The sequence below is a fragment of the Schistocerca nitens genome, chromosome 7 (assembly GCF_023898315.1).
Source record: "Schistocerca nitens isolate TAMUIC-IGC-003100 chromosome 7, iqSchNite1.1, whole genome shotgun sequence".
NCBI lineage: Eukaryota > Metazoa > Arthropoda > Insecta > Orthoptera > Acrididae > Schistocerca > Schistocerca nitens.
Genome location: NC_064620.1, coordinates 457,143,068 through 457,159,747, shown reverse-complemented (window position 1 = coordinate 457,159,747; position 16,680 = coordinate 457,143,068). Strand labels below are relative to the sequence as shown.

At 47.8% G+C, this 16,680-nt stretch overlaps 1 non-coding gene across 1 annotated transcript; it reads left to right on the top strand.

The window, feature by feature from the left end:
- Positions 1–15,459: 15,459 nt before the first annotated feature.
- Trnat-ugu (transfer RNA threonine (anticodon UGU)) lies at positions 15,460–15,534 on the top strand. Its single transcript has one exon. It is a non-coding gene; the product is annotated as a tRNA-Thr (tRNA).
- The last annotated feature ends 1,146 nt before the right edge of the window (positions 15,535–16,680 follow it).

Genomic DNA, 16,680 nt, shown 5'->3' with positions numbered 1-16,680 from the left:
TCCAGTGTCTCTTGATGAGTGGGCTGTAAAAAAAATCTGGATAAAGGAAAAGCTGCCTTACCCAGTTGCCCGCAAGTTACTGGCTAGTCGTAAGCCATGTGTTCTCCTGTCTGGTACCTATTGTTCTGTTATCCCTCACTCCATGAAGGACATGGCCACACAGACATGCGACCAAGAATTCAGGTCTGATGTCGTGAAATCGTCCAGTGTCAATGTAGCGTCGCCATGCCCCCTCCAGCTGCGCAGCAAGTCGCCAAACTCTCGCCTCAAGGAGCAAAACCACCATCTACACATCCGGTAGGCTAGAGAGGACAGGAGTAGTGAAGACTTCCTCTGTCCCTCCAGCTAAAGACCATAGTCTTCTTCTAACCAGAAAGGCTCGAAGTAGTCCACCTAAGGCAAACTGTCTTCTCCTTCGCCACCTCGCAGATCCTCCTAGATGGTGTCGGCACGTGACACCTTCGCTCGGCCAGCTTCCGTGTGGCTAGTGCACACCAACAACCATTTTCCGGCGATTCACTCCACAGGCTGACCTCACAAGCAAGCTAATGCTTCTGTGAAGCCCATGGAGAAGGATCCTCCTGCTTCTATGCCCTGTAGTAGCGCCTCTTCCCCAGCTGTGACTCGGCAGCCGCCGACATGACATCCACACGTCTCTTAATCAAGAATCCCCTCCAATGGAACATTCGCCGCCTTCGGTCCCACAAACAGGCTTTACAGCTGCTTCTAGCGTCGCAGCATCCCCTTGTACTCTGCCTTCAGGAAACGAAATTTCGCCCTCACGACCACTTTGAGCTTTCACATCACTTACCGATTCTTCTTGATCTTCCCCCTAAGGTCGGCATTCTTGGGAGCATCATGCTGCTCATGTGGGATGACATTCATAGTCATCCCATCTCGCCACCAATCTTAAAGCTGTTGCAATTCGCCTTTTTCTTCCCTACCTGACTTTTCCCTCCATCATTAGCTGCCACCAGGGTAGCTACCTCACCCATTTCTGCTGCTTTGTGGTTTTAATGCATATCATCCTCTTCGTGGTTCTCCCAGGGCATGTCCAAGAGGTGCCCTCTTGGCTGACACTCATAACCCACAACCTCTTCTGTTTTAACACTGGTGCACTCACATCCCTTTCCGACTCCTCACACACTTATTCCCATTCGGACCAATCCCTCTGCACTGCCAAGCTTGACAATCGACTTCAGTGGTCTGTTCTTTCTAATGCCTTCTTGAGCGACCATTTCCCGTGTGCTATCTGTTCGCTGACTTCTACCCCATCCATGTGCACGCCTAAATTTCAGCTTTCAAGGGCTGACTGGCAGCTTTACTCCTCCCTAGCGACATTTGAAGAACAAGATTTCCCCAGTTGTGATGCCCTGGTCTAATATCTCACAAACATTATCCTTATTGCTGCAGAACCTCCCAAACCCCGCACCTCCTCTCCACCATGTAGTGTCCCAGTGGACTGAAGCATGCTGCGACGCAATTCGCCCATGTAGATGCGTCCTCCGCGTATAAAATCGCCACCCAACGATGGAAAACTGTATGCATTATAAACAGATGCATGGAAAGTGTTGTTGAGTTCTTCAGGATAGTAAAAGAGCTGTGATGTGGTCCAACCTCAGACGGCTGTCTGGGGCCAAGTTCCATTCCCAAATTTCCTGCCTCACAGTAGCAGACGATGTTATCATCGACTCTGTTACTATCTCCAACACCTTGGGTCGCCGTTTCGCGGAAGTTTCTAGATCTTCCCACTATTACCCTGCCTTCCTTCATCGGAAACGAATGGAGATGGCTCGGGCGATGCATTTCTCTCCTCCTCCTCGTGAGTGCTACAATGCTGTCTGCACTATGAGGGAGCTAGATCATGCTCTCTTCATCCCGATCCATTGCCCCAGGTCCAGATGCCACCCACATTCAGATGTTGCAGCACCTTCCTCTTGCAGGCAAGCACTTTCTCCTTAATACATACAACCACATCCTGGCAGAGGGCACTTTGCCTGGACGCTGGCGTGAAGCCACCGTCATACCCATACCTAAGCCCGGTAAGGAGAAAAACCTTCCTTCTAGCTACCACCTCATCTACCTCACCACGTGCATATTCAAGGTGATGGAATGTAAGATTCAAGCCTGGCTTCCCCCTGCAGGTCTGGGGATTAGAATAGACCTCAGGTATCCCTGCCTGTCGTAAGAGGCGACTAAAAGGAGTCTCTCAAATTTCGCCCATTATGTGATGGTCCCCTGTAGTTTTTCACATATATTTTTCAAAATTTTCCCGAAGAGCGATACAGTTGGGGAAGGGCGCCTTACATTGTGCTATGTGTCCATCTATCCTTGAGTTCTTCAGCCCACTTTCTCGTCGTTGCACTACACTCCAGCTCATTCTCCATATCTTACGTTAGAACACCTTCCTGGATGCGTTTTCTACCATGCACTATGCAGCTGTCGCTTTTTGCGCTGACAATGACCCACGTTTGCCAAGGAGTAGATGCCTCTCACCCTGGGGTGTTGGGACTCTTGGCAATGGCCATCCTGCCAGGTGGCCTTTGCTGTGCTGGGTGGCACCCGCAGGGAAGGCCACTGGTTGGAGTGGGTGGCATCAGGTTGGATGGCACACGATGAAGAGTAAAACGTTATCACTTGCTCGTGATGAAAAACCAGCAGTATTTAAGTGTTTCAAGTCTCAGTACAATGCAAGAATGTATGACTCTAAATAATTTCCCTCTCTGGCCATACCATGGGGAAACGGCAGGCTAAGGATGGCAGTGAACCATATTCACACCGGTATCTCATATGTAAGGGAACTGATGTAGACTTCTTTGTTCTGATGAAGCCACAGTTTTCTGTAGAGCATTTAGAGGACAATTTTGGGGAGGCGGAGAGCTTGTCCAAAATGCGATCTGGGTCAGTCTTGATAAAAACAACATTCTCTGCCCAGTGATGGGCTTTAATCGCTTGTAACATGTTGGGGGATATTTCTTTTACGATCATGCCACAGAAGAGCTTAAAAATAGTTGAGGGTATTATATTTCACAGGGACCTTCTTTTGCAGTCTGACGACGAGCTGCGCGCCATTTTAGAGTGCGAGGTGTTCATTTCGTGCAGCGCGTACATCGGGATCCGTGGGAAAATCAGGTGGCCACCGGTGCCTTTATCTTGGCCTTTGAGTTGGACATCTTGCCTGAGAAGGACAAGCTGATGGTCTACCACTGTAATATCATCCCATATATCCCTCGCACAATGCAGTGATTTAATTGCTAGAAGTTACGCCATATGTCTTCCTACTATACTTCCAGCATCATATGTCGAGATTGTGGATGTCCATCACATCCCAATATTGCATCCGTCCCACCTCCCATCTTTGTCAACTATGGACAGCATCAGTCACCTTGCTCATTGCAGGATTTTACAGTCATAGAGGAAAATCATGGAATACAAGACCCTGGACTGACTGACCTACACTGAGGCTTAGATGGTTCAAATGGCTCTGAGCACTATGGGACTCAACTTCTGAGGTCATTAGTCCCCTAGAACTTAGAACTGCTTAAACCTAACTGACCTAAGGACATCACACACATCCATGCCCGAGGCAGGATTTGAACCTGTGACCGTAGCGGTCTCGCGGTTCCAGACTGCAGCGCCTAGAACCGCACGGCCACTTCGGCCGGCTGAGACTAAGAGATAATATGAGCTTCTACAGCCTGTGGCTATGACCACCTCATATGCCACCGCTACGAAATCAGTGGTTGCCCCATCGGTTCCACAAATTCCAGTCGTTTCTCGGAATCAGGAGGCTACACCTGCCCGCTTGATGGTGGGGCACTCCCTCCCCCCCCCCCCATTCCCCCCATAGAGAAGTGTAAGTCTTCTTCGGCTCCTCTTGCCTGGAAGGGGTCCTTTGGGTCACTCCATTCCCAGGTTTCTGCTAGTGGGAAAGATGATGCCCGCCAGTGGCTGAAGAGCCTAAAAGCAGCTGGTCATAAGGCTTCACGATCATCCTCAGTCTTGGAGACTGTATCAGTGACGTCCTTGCAGCCAAAGAAACCCAAGGAGCAGCGAGAAAAGTCCAAAAAGTAGACCCTCTAAGACCAAGGAAATTAAAATGGCACCCACACCACCTCTACCTACAAACTCTGCGTCTAGGGATAAGGTGGAGATTCCACTGAGAACGTAATCTCTCCAGACCCTCAGACACAATAGAATGGATATAGGCTGCTCAGGCAGTAATTCGGTGGCAGCAGGTGACCCTGAGGCGTAAACTGCCTCATTCAATGTTACATGCCTCCCCAGTCTCACGATGATGTCATCCTCCAGTGGAATTTGGCGGTATTTTTCACCTCGTGGCTGAGCTATGGCAACTGTTAATCTTTACACCTGCTTTCTGCATTGTCCTCCAGGAAACCTGGTTCCCAGCGATGTGGACAGCTGCTCTCGGTTTTCTATAAGGGATATTACAGGAACAGTAGCGACTATAATAGTGTGTAAGGTGGAGTTTGCGTTTCTCCTATACTCAGTCTGTAGTGAAACTGTGCCCCTCAAAACCCCTCTTAAAGCTGTGGCTGTCAGAATGACGACACAGGAAATAATTGTCTGCAATGTATATCTTCCTCCGGATGGTGCAGTACCCCTGAAAATATTAGTTGCACTGATTGATCACCTAAAAAGCGGTGGCTCGTTTTTTTTACAGGTTACTATCCCTTGTTGTAGGTGCTGTAATTTTGATATTTTTTCTAAAAGAGCAAGGTAAAACAGAGGCCACTACTTCCACCTCATCAAGTGGATTTAGTGCTCACGTACACACAGAGCCGTGAGCTCTTCCCAGTTTATCAATTGGGGCATAATTGAAAATTATTATTACTATCGGTACCACACGTGCAATGGTCGTGCCAGGCGCGCGATACTGACCTCTTATCGTATCATTATATGCGCGAGACCTGCACGACCTTACAGCAACTGTTATAGTTCTGCACTATTCTACTGTGACACTAAGGGTGATTTCACGTAATGAAAGGGAGAATGTAAAGATGGACTCGTTTAACAGTTGAATACGGAACAATTATACAATAAAATGGGGGTGGGGGAAGAAAGAATTGAGTTCAGCAGCCTGCCCCAACATACGTTCATAATAGGTCACGATGGCAGGAGAAAATGAATTTTAGGAACGCTCGCCGTATTATTAAATGGAGTTCAATTTACTAAAGGAAGGGGTTGCAGGCATGCGACGACTACCACCGTGAATCAGCCAAAGACTAAGAAAGATGCTACTGGGAGTGAATCGCTAGGTAGCCTCCTGTACTAAAGGAATAAAACCAGCAAGACACGAAACTATTCATACAGGCGATACTACATAAACTTGGCCCGCCGTCCGACCACGTTAACGAAACATGAAGGAGCGCCAGACACTAATCACGTAGCGTAGGACAAAGGTCACAAGTTTTCAAGCTAGGAAGACCTAGATTCTGTGTCAAATTTTGCATGAGAGAACTGAAAGAGCTACTGCTACACGAAGCAGAAAAGTGAGCATGAAAGTATACACTTTAGTGCCAAACTGCAAGCTACTGTGACTAACCTTCACATCGCACACATTATGCCCAACTGTGCAAGGAAAACCTACAATCCTATAACCCAGAAAAATTGCGTAAACCGTAATTCAAGGAACGCACATCAATAAAATGCGCTCCCCCCCCCCCCCGGGATCCACAAATCTTTTGTGGATACGTGCGTAGCGAGCATGGGAGCCCGAGCTGATGTGGCCTTCCTTCCTTTCCGGGCTGCATACCTTCCCTTTCCGCATCCTTCCCCATCCCCCATCTTCGCCCCCCCCCCTCACCTCTGGCTCTTTCTTTCCCTTTCTCCCCCTCTGGGGTTATGGTTTGTGCCTACGTCCGGAGACGGACGCTTGTAAATATACCACATTCTTCGCCTTCCTTGCTTATAAGTCTTCATCCTTCCTTTGCCCTTCTCTTTTCCTTACCTCTTCTCTCTACCCTTTTCTCCGCTGCGGCGTTTGAGACCTCTCTTCTTTCCTTTCCCTTTCTCTTTCTTCCTCCCTGTGCGTGTCTGAAGGCCGACCCACGCACTTCCATGCGTAGCCGGTGACGGGGTAACGCGTAATTCCCCGCCCCGGGTAGACAGGTAGGACACGTACGTACCCCCTGGTAACGGCCAGGCCCAGGGAGGGGTGATTACCCGAGCTGATACCTTCCGAAAGTGCCGATTGGTCCCTCCGTCCGTTTGTCGCGAGGTGTGACGTGAGGTGTGAACAATCACCTAAGGCGGGAGTGCCCTCAGAGAGCGCCCCCACAAGGGAGGAGCGCGCCATCGGAGACGCTGGTAATCATGGGGGATTCTTCCGCAATGGTTTCCTCACCTTCCACTATGTCTGCTCACAAACGTAAGTTCACTGAGACTCAGCCACAGTCAGTTCTTCCATCGTTGCCACAGTTCCTCGTTGTTTCTCGGTCTGATGAAGGTCACGACTTCTCCACGGTCAACCCTTTCATTATCCAGAAAGGTGTCGACGCAATTGCAGGTCCAGTAAAGTCTTGTTCCAGATTACGGAATGGCACCCTGTTGTTAGAAACAGTCAGTGCCCTCCAGGCCCAAAAATTGCTGCGTACCTCACTACTACACACTTTCCCTGTCCGGGTGGAACCGCACCGTACCTTAAATTCCTCGCGTGGAGTCGTTTATACACGCTCCCTCGATGGATTGTCTGACGACGAAATTCAGCACTACCTGTCTGACCAGGGCGTAACGGCTGTACATAGGGTTATGAAAAGGGTTGACACGAACATCATTCCAACCCGCACTGTCTTCTTGACATTTGACAAAGTTCAACTCCCATCGAAAATCAAAGCAGGCTATGAGATAATTTCCGTTCGCCCTTACGTCCCAAACCCTACACGTTGCTATCGGTGTCAGCGGTTCAATCACACCAGCCAGTCCTGTTCCAATCCGGCCAAATGTGTTACGTGTGGCAGGGATGCCCATGAGGCTGCTTGCCCACCTCCATCCCCTCGCTGCATCAACTGTATGGGAGACCACGCTGCTTCCTCTCGAGATTGTCCCGTTTTTAAGGACGAAAAGCTCTTCCAGGAAATCAGAGTCAAGGAAAAGGTGTCGACCTTTGCTGCTCGAAAATTATTCGCCAGTCGACAGCCCACCGTGCCTCAGAAAGGAAAATACAGTACTGTCTCATCGGCCAACAAAGGAGGCGGCCACGCAGACTTGCGACCTCACCTTTAGTGCCACGGTCGTCAGATCGGCCAGCGCAAAGATCGCACGTTCAATCTCACCACTTTCGCCTGCCCACTCTCTGGCTCACCCTTCGTCGAGTTCTGCTAAATCTCGAGCCCAAAAGTCAGACACCAAGACTTCGAAAAAAGAGCATACTCGTGAAGAGTTTTTACGTACGGCAACTTCCCAACCATCGGTTCCTCCTTCCTCTAATCATACTTCCAAGAAGGCTATAAAGAAACCCAGTTCCTCTCCTTCTCCGCCAAGGCGTGTCCCATCTACAGCACCACCTGGCGGAAATCGCCCTCGGCTGTCTTCTGTGTCGCCGAGGCGCACTGCTGGCGGCCGATCAACTGCCTGGTCGCTGGTGGCAGGAGCTGCTCCTGACCAACCTTCGGCTGAATGTCATTCCATGCTGTCGGTCGCAAGCTCAGAGCAGTCGTTGAGTTGACAGCGACCTTGGTCACATTCCTCCATTTTCTGTTCACCCTATGTCCATTATCCACTGGAATATCCGCGGTATTCGAGCCAATCGGGATGAATTGTCGATCCTCTAACAATCCTACTCGCCGGTCATCTTCTGTCTTCAGGAAACAAAGCTGCGTCCCCATGACCGCTTTGTTCTCCCTCATTTTCAGTCCGTCCAATATGATCTCTCCTCTGTTGAAGGCACTCCAGCACATGGAGGACTCATGATTCTTCTCCGTGATACTCTGCATTATCATCCAATCCACTTAAACACTTCCTTCCAAGCTGTCACCGTCCGTCTTTCCCTTTCTGGATACACGTTCTCTCTTTGTACTGTATACATTCCATCGTCCACACCAATGGCACGAGCTGATCTCCTTCATCTTCTTGGTCAGCTTCCACCCCCATATTTGCTGGTTGGGGACTTCAATGCCCACCACCCGCTTTGGGATCTCCACAATCTTGTCCACGTGGCTCACTATTGCTAGACGTCTTCCACAAAGCAGATCTAGTTTGCCTCAACACTGGGGTCCCTACATTTTTGTCTGCCTCCACGACAAATTTATCTCATTTGGACCTTGCGGTCGGTACTGTTCCGCTAGCTCTTCGCTTTGAATGGTTCGCCCTTGATGATACACACTCGAGTGACCACTTTCCATGTGTCCTTCGATTGCAGCCTCAACTGCCCTACATGCGTCCGCGACGCTGGAAGTTTGCCCAAGCCGATTGGACACTTTTTTCGTCTCTAGCGACATTCGATGACCGTCACTTTCCCAGCGTCGACGATGAGGTCACACATATTACCGACGTTATTCTTACAGCTGCGGAACATTCAATACCACGCACCTCCGAATTGCCCCGGCGCCCCCCAGTTCCTTGGTGGAACGAGGCATGCCGTGATGCACTACGTGAGCGGCGACGTGCTCTCCGCGTTTTCCGCCACCATCCTACTTTGGCCAACTGTATCCGCTATAAGCAGCTCCGAGCGCGATGCCGTCGTGTCATCCGCGATAGCAAGAAGGCAAGCTGGAAATTCTTTATTAGCTCATTTAACACCTTCACTCCCTCCTCGGAAGTTTGGAGTCGGCTTCGACGGTTCTCAGGCACGCCTAGTTTCTCCCCGGTCTCTGGGCTCACTGTCGCGCATGACACATTAGTGGACCCCGTTGCAATTTCTAACTCGTTCGCTCAGCACTTTGCTGAGATTTCGAGCTCTTCAAATTACCCGCCAGCGTTTCTCCCGAATAAACGTGCAGCGGAAGTGCGACCTCTTGCTTTCTCCTCTCAAAATCGCGATAGCTACTATACTGTTTTCTCCATGCGGGAACACCAACATGCACTCCCTTCTTCTCGCTCCTCCGCCCCAGGACCGGATGGTATCCACGTCCAAATGTTGCTGCATTTATCAACCCATAGTCTGCGTTACCTCCTTCGCCTTTATAATCGAATTTGGACCGACAGTACTTTTCCCAGACGATGGCGGGAAGCTATCGTCGTTCCTGTTCCGAAACCTGGAAAGGACAAACATCTCCCCTCTAGCTATCGCCCCATTTCTCTCACGAGTAGTGTCTGTAAGGTTTTGGAGCGTATGGTGAATTACCGTTTAGCGTGGTGGCTGGAATCCCGCAGTCTTTTAACACCTGCCCAATGCGGATTCCGAAAGCATCGTTCTGCAGTTGACCATCTTGTTGCTCTCTCCACTTATATCCTGAACAATTTTCTCCGAAAACGCCAAACAGTAGCAAAATTTTTTGATCTGGAGAGAGCATACGATACCTGTTGGAGGACAGGCATCCTCCGCACACTGTTCTCTTGGGGCTTTCGAGGTCGGCTGCCCCTTTTTCTTCGCGAATTTATGGCAGAGCGCACATTTAGGGTGCGGGTGAAGACTACTCTCTCTCCCGTACTTTCTCCCAAGAAAACGGGGTATCCCAGGGCTCCGTGCTGAGTGTTGTACTGTTGCCATTGCCATCAATCCAATTATGGATTGTCTCCTTCCCGATGTCTCGGGCTCCCTCTTTGTGGACGATTTTGCGATCTACTACAGCTCTCAACGGACCAGCCTTCTTGAACGACGTCTTCAAGGATGTCTCGATCGCCTCCACTCTTCGAGCATCGACACCGGCTTCCGTTTTTCTCCCAGTAAGACCGTTTGTGTTAATTTTTGGCGACGTAAGGAGTTTCTTCTGCCCTCCTTACATCTAGGTCCTGTCAACCTTCCGTTTTCCAACGTCGCTAAATCTTGGGTCTTATATTTGACAGAAAACTGCTGGTCCTCCCACGTTTCCTATCTTCCGGCTCGCTGTCTGCGATCGCTTAACACCCTCCGTGTCCTGAATGGTACCGCCTGGGGAGGGGACCGAGTGGTCCTTCTCCGCCTCTATCGCGCCTTAGTGCGCTCGAAATTCGATTATGGAAGCATAGTCTACTCCTCTGCTCGGCCATCTATTCTTCGGCGTCTCGACTCTATCCACCACCGTGGATTACGTTTAGTGTCTGGAGCTTTTTACACCAGCCCTGTGGGAAGCCTTTATGCTGAGACTGCTGAACCTCCGCTGTCCAGTCGGCGAGCAGTCCTCCTGAGTCGTTATGCTAGCCATCTGTCTTCCATGCCTGCTAATCCAGCCCATGACCTTTTTTTCGACGCCTCCTTTGATGTAGGGTATGCAGGCCGCCCCTCCTCCCTACTACCCCCGGAAGTCCGCTTCCGACAACTACTCCATTCTCTTTCCTTCCGCTTTCCTAAAACCTTGACAACTTGGGGTACAGCACCGCCTTGGCTCCGTCCCCGGATCTGCCTGCTCCGTGACCTTTGTCGATTTCCCAAGGACGGTACCCCTTCACTTGTTTATCGTCGGGCATTTGCTGCTCTATGTGCACAAGTGACGGACGCCACATTCATTTACACCAACGGCTCGAAAACATCGTTAGGTGTAGGGAGTGCCTATATTGTTGGCGACACCCCAAATCACTTTCGGCTTCCCGACCAGTGTACGGTTTATACTGCGGAGCTTTACGCTGTTCTCCAGGCTGTCCACTACATCCGCCGCCATCAGTGGATACAGTACGTAATCTGCTCAGAGTCTCTCAGCCCTCTCCTCAGTCTCCAAGCTCTCTATCCTGTGCACCCTCTGGTCCACCGGATTCAGGACTGTCTGCGCTTGCTCCACCTGTGGGGCGTCTCGGTGGCGTTCCTCTGGCTCCCGGGACACGCTGGTATCTGCAGAAATGAGGCGGCCGATATAGCGGCCAAGGCTGCAGTCTCTCTTCCTCGGCCAGCTATTCAGTCGCTTCCCTTCACCGATCTACGGAGCGGTTTATGTCGCAAAGTTGCTCATTTATGGCATGCGCATTGGTCAAAACTTCCCCATAATAAATTGCGGGAAGTGAAAGCACTTCCTTGCGCTTGGACCTCTTCCTCCCGAACGCGTCGTCGGGAGGAGGTAATTTTAACTAGACTCCGGATAGCCATCGACATCTTTTAAGCGGCGATCCTCCCCCACTCTGTCCCCACTGCTCTCAGCTGTGGACGGTAAGACACCTTTTAATTGAGTGCCCCTACTTTAATCCGTTACGCTCTCGTCTACAGGTATCGCCTGATAAATCGTCGATATTAGCAGATCACACGCCCTCGGCCGATCGCGTTCTCTAGTTTATTAGTGCCAGTGAGATGACGTCAGTCATTTGAAGCTTTTTTTGGGGACAACCAACCCCTTTCTGTAATGGATTTTTAAGCATTCCTTCTGCTTTTAGTTTCTCCAATTTTATGACTTTGTTCCCTTTGCTGCTCGTTTTCAATTTCGGTTTTTTACGGTTTCCTAAGCTACGGACCGGGCGCTAATGACCATAGCAGTTTTGCGCCCTAAAACGAAAACCAACAAAAAATCAAGCATTCACTCTCTCAAAATGCAAGAGACGTCCAGTTGATGTCAATTCGTTTGTTTAAACATACTTGTATACTCTGTATACACCATTGAAGACCATCCTGCAGAATGTCTTCTATCGATGAGTTATTGGTGTTTGACTGCGATGAGTTTAACAGCTGTGTGGTTTGCAAGCATACAGCCGAGGACTGCTCCATAGCCTCCTACATGCGGAATAGAAGCGCTCATTAATTCTCGAACATATGAACAAACCTATTGTCCTCCAAATAAACACCGTGCAGCGAGATGCTATAACAATGCATTACTCATCTCATGGAAACATCTGCTACTGTTGGAACTCCTTGCCTTTTCTAAAGCCTACATATAAGCTCCCAGCCCAGAATAGATGACTGCCTCTCATCCAGCGGGGTGAAGAACTGATATAGTTCACGAGTTCCCCGCTAGAGTACAGTTTGATCGGTCATGTGGTCACATTCAAACAAGAGGAGCGCAGCTTCATGATGACGAAGGTGGCTTATTTATATTATGGGGAGGACTCAGCAGCTCCTCGATCTGTGTCAGTCAGTCAGTCAGTCAGTCAGTCAGTCAGTCAGTCAGTCAGTCAGTCAGTCAGTCAGTCAGTCAGTCAGTCAGTCAGTCAGTCAGTCAGTCAGTCAGTCAGTCAGTCAGTCAGTCAGTCAGTCAGTCAGTCAGTCATGATGAAGCATCACTCGCTGCAGCAGAATAGTAAGTCCCAAAATTATTATTATTATTTCTGTGCCAACGGCATATTATGCTTATGAATATTCGTCTTTGTCCTGTAGCTGCACCCATAACGTCAGCATCGGCAGGTTCCAACCTGCCCCATTCCACACACATGAAGACCTCAGACCCGTCCACACAGGCTCCTGTACCGCAGCTTCTACAGCATGCTGGAGCAGGACAGCTGGGTGTTAATGTCGGCGTGGGAGGCTACGCCTGATAGAGCTTCACAGTACAGGGCTCCTTCGTACGCACCATCTATTGATCATTTCCCAAGAGACTTGCCGCAATCAGTGCAAGAACACCAGGCTAACCTCGCTGGTGGTGATGCCGTAGATGAGAAGATACCGACCTTCCAGTGCACCTCAAACTTTACTATTCGCCTCAAACTATTTAAGTTATTGCTTCAAAATGTCTTCATGTAGGACTTGAACTTTCACAATACGGTAGTCTGTCAAGTGTTCTAGTGCTGGAAAATGTGCTCAAAAATATTAAAGTGAAATTTTCGGACTATGAGTGGCATGAACTGTGTCGTGTAAAACACTGATCAAGAAACATGACTACCGAATATTATCCATCCCAATCCTACCAGAACATGTACTGCGGCACTCTGAGTATTCTGTCAATATATGATGCTATACTAAGAATTAAAAGTGTGGATGGTCATAGTATTTTCATGCACCACTCGACTGTTGATAACTTGTTCACTGTAGACATAGCTGTAAGTAGTACGTTAGACTAAATAGATGGTGTCCATATGTTCAAGCAGTATACAGTGATATCAACTGGCTTCACACATGTACCATCCACATAGAAGATATAGAACATTGTTTTAGTACCTGTATAACACCAGTGCCAAAGTCTTGTGCTATTCCTAAAACAGGTGTTGAAAATGTTTAAGTAAAATTTATTGATGGAGTACCGGACTACTGCAATGTACCACTAACATTACAAGATATATGTGATGAATTTGAAGCATACACGAAGCAGCTATTTTCCAAATACTGTACTTCCGCTGCACCATTTCAAAAAGAATCAGTTAATTTTTTCTCATGCTGATCATATTTCTTAATATTTTAATAAATATATTTTCTATGAAATTTGTGAATGTTATTTGTCAAGACAAAATGTCACCTACGTTATCTATATGACAGCCTTCCCTTTAAATATACCACTTCGAGTTCATTCTATCGTGTAGCCGTTGTAGCTCAGTTGGTAAAGTGACTGCGCTACAGTGGCTACACACAAACACACACACACACACACACACACACACACACACACACACACACACACACACACACACACACACACACACACACACACACACACACACATATATATATATATATATATAAGCCTATTGCACGCCAGGACCTAGCACAGTAGGCATCATGGCAGGCTGGGTGAAACAGCCTCGCCGCAGGGACTTCGTTGTAAGTGATTGGTCCTGTGATAATGACAAAGAAGAGAAGACCAATAAGAATAGACCACTCCTTCCTGACAGTATACGAGCGATAATTGTAGGCCCTTCCATAACAAATGTCCTCATGGCTCTGTTAATGCACATAGATGGAGTCCGCTTAGAGCACCTTCTCGTCTTCTCCATAACACTCTTTCAGCCCAAGTCCCAGTTACTGAAGAAAATATTAGATGGATTACACGGTGTAACGTACAGAGCATTCAGTAAATGCGACGACATCCCTCCCACCTGAGGAGGTAAAGCCTAACACTGTATTCACATTAGACGAAGTCGCTGTTGAAAAGCAGGATCAAATCCGTAAATATTTCTGTTTTCGCCGTCATATGAGTGTTGATGTATTTTACGAGTCAGGCATATTGCAGGATCCCATAACAGTTGGTTCGGGATAGCGCCAACCTCATTATAGAATTCAAACAAGACAATCTCAATTTAAAGCACATTTACCATGCTCACGTAGGGACCGACTTGTCATACAATAAATTTGTAAAGATACGCGCTGATTGTTGGAACCACTCACAATATAGGTTTCTCGTTATTGATAAAACTCGCAAACTGAATGATGGTAGGTATAGCCGGAACTTCCACGACTTTCTCCATATATAAACGCGCAAAACAGCTTAGTTCGTCAGTTGACACTACAGCATGGACAAATTTGCACGCATGGTGCATGCTCAGTCTGAGAGGTTAGGTGTACAGATACAGGATGCTCACATGTACACAGATATCAAATTTAACAATCTTGAGGCGAGACTCGTTAAGGTTCTAAGGGAATTAAAGGACACTCTGAAATTTATTGTGATTAACCAAAACCAGATAGCGAACAAAATTAGCACAATTGAGTCGCAGATAAAAGCTGAGCCTGTTGTTACGGAAGAGGGTAGTGTAGAAAACAAGAAAAAGAACAACGAAGCATATATTCAACCACGTGATAGTCACAGCTCTGATTAACATCCTTAGAGAAGTCGACAAAGCATAGTCATTCAGGAGCGCAAAACAGACAGAAATTATGTTTGCTTAAGTTGGGACATATCGATCACGAGCAAATACTAAAATAAACTTTTAAACCTGTTACCAAATCTATAACCAAGATAGCTTCGCATGATGATAATCCAATAGCAGAATTCACCAACCAATTTCCACCTGTTAAGAACATTTGGTGTCAGCAGCGAGAGACCGTACATGCTAGGCGCTCTAACTACGTATAAGTTTATCTATATATGACGGTAGTATCTGTTCCCGAAAGAACAGTTACCGTGGATGACCATGCAGCTTTGCTAGAAATGAAATGATTAAATGGACACCCTAGCTACAAACAGGGTTAATGTGTTTGCAGCTAGGGTGTGCATTTAATCATTTCATTTCTAGCAAAGCTGCATGGTCATCCACGGTAACTGTTCTTTCGGGAACAGATACTACCGTCATATATAGTTAAAATATGGCTTCCCGGCCATTGACCTTCTTGTGCGAACGCACACGCTATGCCCGAACTCGTACGGGACTTGGTAGATTAATCTGCCACGAGTAATGAGTATGATGGGCAAACATCTATTAGGCGCACTACGAATGTAGTGGTGTGGACATGTTGGGAATGTGGATCTCACGGGGAGCGTGCAAGGGATAAGTCCCTGCAGACGCACTATCCTCTGTGCCCGCGGTGGCTCAGATGGATAGAGCGTCTGCCATGTAAGCAGGAGATCCCGGGTTCGAGTCCCGGGCGGGGCACACATTTTCAACATGTCCCCAATGAAGTACATTAACGCCTGTTTGCAGCTAGGGTGTCCATTTAATCATCGTTTCATATAAGTTTATCCCCTAGCACTATACGCATCGGGGATACAGAGTTTAAAAGAACGCCTGGCTTAATGAACCTAATGTTCCTAAGGCCATCAAAAAATTTGAAATACTCTGCTGATGATCGCAAATTCTATCGTGATATACTTTACTTGACTGATCTGTGTAAAAATCCTGACTGGAGAAAGCCAGAAAAGTCTAAATACACGACCATTATACAACCTTTACTGAATGAATAACCTAAAAGCATCGGTGAGGGTGTAGACTTCCAGCATAAAGGAGTGATCAATCAAGCCCCCAGTATATATTTTACAACGAACCGGATGAACTAATAGACTGTTGATGGCTTCGGCTACTGTGGGCAATACAGCTCATTCGAATGAGGTTGTTTCGATAATCTCTGAACTTCGAGGGAGAGGTATCATCAAATAAGTATGGAGACAGTAGTTTGAGAACTGCACAAGCCAGCACGCAAAACATACCATTGCAGGCTTGTTGCAATTAAAGTGCTGGATCACTTGTGGTAAGTTGATCTTGTAGATATGAGTCAATATTCACATGATAATGGGTTCAAATACACAGCCGATTTACCACTTGCGTACCACTAAGTGCAAGTGACACTAAGTGCGAGTGACACGAATTCATTCTCTCAAACAGCTGCAGAGAATGTTCAAATCAAGATTAATAGCATAGTATGGAAAATGCCTCACATCACCATTTCTGATGAGGAGCACTTGAAGCTCTTAAAAGTTCTGAATGCACGCACCTACCTACCACTAACCTTCCGATCATCAGAGCTTTTTGAATACCCAGTCCTACCTACAGCATCCACACATACTTGGGCTATTAGAACATCAGTGCAGTTGGAAGCACCTCGATCGATCATACCCGCATTTCAAACTCAAACTCATGGTAATCTATCAAAGGACTCAACTGAATCTGACCACAGCAAGTTAACTATTGCCAGTCTACTTGAATTCAGAATACTACCGATACGAGAATCTACATCTACAGTGGGACAGCAATGTATACAGTCTGTCATTTGACATGTATGTGAGATTCCGAGCATCTTACTGC